We start from the raw sequence: 4,878 nt of genomic DNA, 5'->3' as shown, positions 1-4,878 counted from the left end.
GTTTTATGTGTATTGGACAACCCCCTGTTTAAAGCAATCACAAACTTACATATTTTGATTGATCTTGATACACAGATGTGTGTTGTGCTGAAATAAACCCAATTTCACTTATCTTAGGTGCTGTGGGACTTTTGATGCACACAAAATCTTAAGAAATGGCCGTTCAGAGAGCATTGTTTTGACAGATGTTGACCAACAAAAGTTCTTAAATCATACACAAACCATTAAAACATCCATATTTTTATTGAATATGATACACAGAGGTGTGTTGTGCTGAAATAAACCCAATTTCACTTATCTTAGGTGCTGTGGTACTTTTGATGCACAAGAAATCTTAAGAAATGGGCGTTCAGAGAGCATTGTTTTGACAGATGTTGATCAACAAAAGTTCTTAAATCATACACAAACCATTAAAACATCCATATTTTGATTGAATATGATACACAGAGGTGTGTTGTGCTGAAATAAACCCAATTTCACTTATCTTAGGTGCGGTGGGAATTTTGATGCACAAGAAATCTTCAGAAATGGCCGTTCAGAGAGCATTTTTTGACAGATGTTGACCAACAAAAGTTCTTAAATCATACACAAACCATTAAAACATCCATATTTTGATTGAATATGATACACAGAGGTGTGCTGTGCTGAAATAAACCCAATTTCACTAATCTAAGGTGCTGTGGGAATTGTGATGCACAAGAAATCTTCAGAAATGGCCGTTCAGAGAGCATTTTTTGACAGATGTTGACCAACAAAAGTTATTAAATCATAAACAAACCATTAAAACATCCATATTTTGATTGAATATGATACACAGAGGTGTGCTGTGCTGAAATAAACCCAATTTCACTGATCTTACCTGCCATGGCAAGTTTGATGCACCGGACATACTCAGAAACTACAATTGAAACACCCATATGGCCAGACCGGCCTAGGTAAGTGTCACACCCATTATTTCATGAAATGTCAACATGTGGCACATATTTTGATACAGGGAATGATAACAAACGTGTTTGTCAAATTTGAGACCTCTAGCTGCTTGTATGTTGTCAGGAGGCGGAGCCAAAGATTGGAAAATGTAGATTTCTAGGGGGCGCTATAGAGTCTATGAATGTGTGAGGTGTGATTTTACGTATCTCATATATTTTATGTCATAGATAGATGTCACATGCCAAATTTAGTCTGTTTATGAGGTATGCAAGTTAGAAATGCTAACCCTAGGTTTAGATGGCCATATTTTGCATAGGTCAGACAGGCCTTGATAGGATTACACCAGTTAATTCAAGATAGTACCAACATGTGGCACATATTTTGATACAGGTAATGATAACAAACTTGTTTGTCAAATTTGAGACCTCCAGCTGCTTGTATGTTGTCAGGAGGCGGAGCCAAAGATTGGAAAATGTAGATTTCTAGGGGGCGCTATAGAGTCTATGAATGTGTGAGGTGTGATTTTACGTATCTCATATATTTTATGTCATAGATAGATGTCACATGCTAAATTTAGTCTGTTTATGAGGTATGCAAGTTAGAAATGCTAACCCTAGGTTTAGATGGCCATAATTTGCATAGGTCAGACAGGCCTTGATAGGATTACACTAGTTAATTCAAGATAGTACCAACATGTGGCACATATTTTGATACACGGGATGATAACAAACTAGTTTGTCAAATTTGGGACATCTAATGACTTGTGTGTTGCCAGGAGGCGGAGCCAAATATAGGAAATATTGGATTTCTAGGGGGTGCTATAGAGTCTGTGAATATGTGAGATGCGATTTAACTACATACTCAAATATAGCTGCTTGTGTGTTGCCAGGAGGCGGAGCCAAAGATTGAAAGTCCATTTCACTATATTTTGTGTCATCCAAGGATGTTACATGTCAAATTTAATCAGTCATATTCTTGTTAGAAATGTGAAACCAATGTGTACATGTCCATGAATTGCAAAGGTCAGACAGGTCAGATAAGCTTACACCAGTAATTTTCAACTAATAACATGTGGCACAAATTGATATAAAGGGCATAGAAATTGGCAACTGGTTTGCCGTATTTGAGACCTGTAGCTGAGTTTGTATTGCTGTAGCTTCCTGGATGTGTGAGGTCATTTCACTTTGAGGTTTCTGAATGTGTGAAGTAATTTCACTCCGATCCCATATTTACTAACCCTAGGTTATTAGGTCATAGGTCAGACAGGCCTTTGTACGGTCACACCAATTACTTCACAACATTAGCACATATAATGCATGTGATGAAAACAGACTTATCTGAGGTTAATTTAAGCCTTGACCTTGCTGATGAAAACCAGAGTGCAGTCAATCAGTGGTCCAAACATATAGAACCAGTACAAGTGAAAGACAATTCAAGTAATTATTTACATGGAGAGTCCTTTACTATCAAAGATGCTTTAATGTACATTGATACATGAAGGGGATATTGAAGTACTCAAGTCCCAAAGAAGGATGACAATACAATAGTATTATAGTCAATTAACATAACTCAATAAAGAATATGGTTACAATTTTAAGCATGATTTAAAGAAATTGACTTTCAAAAACTAAAAAATTAGCGTTTTTAAAGTGATTATGGATTTTTATAGTCTAAGAGCAAAAATAGCAGTATTGCTTAAGCCTATATGATGCACCAAAGTAAGTAGGAATGTTGGACATGTCTTAATTCATATTAATTGACATCTACAGACTATAGGCTTTAAGAAAATATATGGTTTAGATGGTCAATTCAGCTGTCCCTTAATAGTGTAGGCCAAAATGTATTAGCTGAACAAAATTCTTCTAAGTTACCCTAGCAACAACCTAGCAACCAACATAAGAACCATAGCAACAACCTAGCAACCATATTAATTACCCTACCAACAACCTCACAACTACCACCACAATGTCAACCGAGCAACCACCATTGCAACCAACATGATTAACCTTGCAACCAGCATAGCAACCACTTTATTTGGAATAGCAACCACCATATCTACCCTAGCAACACCCTAGCAACCTTCTTGGTTACCCTATCAACAACCTAGCAACCACCTGTACAATGCCAACCTAGCAACCACTTTGATAGTCAACCAACATGACTAGCCTCGCAACCATCTCAATTACCCTAGCAACCAGCATAGCAACCACTTAATTTAGTATAGCCACCACCATATCTACTCTAGCAACACCCTAGCAACCTTCTCAGTTACTCTATCACCAACCTAGCAACCAACATGATTACCCTATAAACCTGCATAGCAACCACTATATATCCTGTAGCAACACCATAGCAACCTTCTCAGTTACCCTAGCAATAGCTTAGCAACCACTACCATAGAAACCCCTATGTTTCACAAAATACCTGTAGAAAGCCTCCAGGGTTCCCCGCAGAAAATTGGTTAGTCAAAGTGGTATGGTGGGGTGGGGTGTTCTTGTTTGTACGATACAATAAAGACTCCACCATACAAACTATACCACACTATACAATTTTTTACAAATAAGAACAGTGAATTAATGTGTGCAACTTTAACAAACAATATACAAACTATACAACAATGAAGTGGAAAAGAATGCAAAAGAAAAACAACATTTTCAAAATGTGCAAACGTAATCACAGTCACTGCTTATGGCAGAGCTGACAGCATCGCTACAGCCATCCTCCTTGGTTTAAAAAAACACAATTCAAGGGCCCTTTGATAATTGCACTCTTTAACAAGTGCGGACCATTTATGCTTTCATGCAGGCTATCAGACTGTTGCCCTGCAGCCTGTTCTGCAAGTCTATCTTGATCTATACATGGAGAGTAAATGAAGTTTAGATTATTTTAGACTTTTGTGTAAGATGTGTAAGATTTACACAAACGATGATAAATAACACGATGACACCACCCGCTGCAGACCATAGGATGTGAGAATGCGCTCCACAACACAGCTGTAAATGGAAGCAAGGACTGAGGTGTCAAGGCCATCATGCTTCAGCCCCTTCAGGAAGTGGACAAACAAGGCCTTGTTTACATGCTCGCTGTCTTGTTGTTTGTAGAAGGACACTGCTTTAACAGCTCCTTTGTGTAGGTGTCCTGTTGGAGTCATATAATGAAATGGAATGCATACATCAGGATATCAGGAGCGAGGATCTGTGAAAACATAAGTAGAAGAGAGAAATTTAAGATATGTTTAGAACATTTTGAGCTCCAACACAAAGGCAAAGCAGTTTCAGCCATGCAAACCATATATTTTCTTAAAGCCTGTCACTTGTACATGTGAGTTAACATACACTAGCACATGGCCCACCTTCCTGCAAACTTTGGAGGATATAAATGTATACATGGCACTATTTTGTATATTGTCAAAGTCAGTAGAAAGGTGGGACATGTCCTAATGTATATTAATTGACATCTAGAGGCTATAGGCTTTCAGAAAATATATGGTTTAGGTCAGTGTTTTTCAACCACTGTGCCGGGGCACACTAGTGTGACTGAGGTGTCAAGGCCAGCATGCTTCAGCCTCTTCAGGAAGTAGACAAATGAGTAGCCAAACAAGGACAAACAAGGCCTTGCTTACATGCTGGCTGTCTTGTAGTTTGGCACCACTCTCCTTTCTGTGAGTGTTCTGTTGGAGTCATATAATGAAGTGCAACCCATACATCAGGATATCAGGAGCAAGGATCTGTGAAAACATAAGTAGAGGGGAGAAAAAAAAGACATAAAGATATGTCGAGAAAACATTGCAGGACCATCCCTAAACAACACATCAGGACACCTTTCTTTCCTTTTTCATTTGATCACTACTGCAATTCATAGACATATGTTGTATACAGGTGAGACAAGGGTAAAACCGATGTGGGTATTTATGCTATTATAGAATAGGCTACTAAAATATAACTCCAC

At 38.1% G+C, this 4,878-nt stretch overlaps 1 long non-coding RNA gene across 1 annotated transcript; it reads right to left on the bottom strand.

The window, feature by feature from the left end:
• Nucleotides 1–2,370: 2,370 nt before the first annotated feature.
• On the bottom strand, nucleotides 2,371–4,614 carry LOC121712139. Its single transcript, XR_006032520.1, has 2 exons — nucleotides 4,553–4,614; nucleotides 2,371–4,125 (listed from the first exon to the last, which is right to left on the bottom strand). It is a non-coding gene; the product is annotated as an uncharacterized LOC121712139 (long non-coding RNA).
• Nucleotides 4,615–4,878: the final 264 nt, after the last annotated feature.

The sequence above is a fragment of the Alosa sapidissima genome, chromosome 1, assembly GCF_018492685.1.
Source record: "Alosa sapidissima isolate fAloSap1 chromosome 1, fAloSap1.pri, whole genome shotgun sequence".
NCBI classification, from domain to species: Eukaryota; Metazoa; Chordata; class Actinopteri; order Clupeiformes; family Clupeidae; genus Alosa; species Alosa sapidissima.
This window is presented reverse-complemented; position numbering and strand designations above follow the sequence as displayed.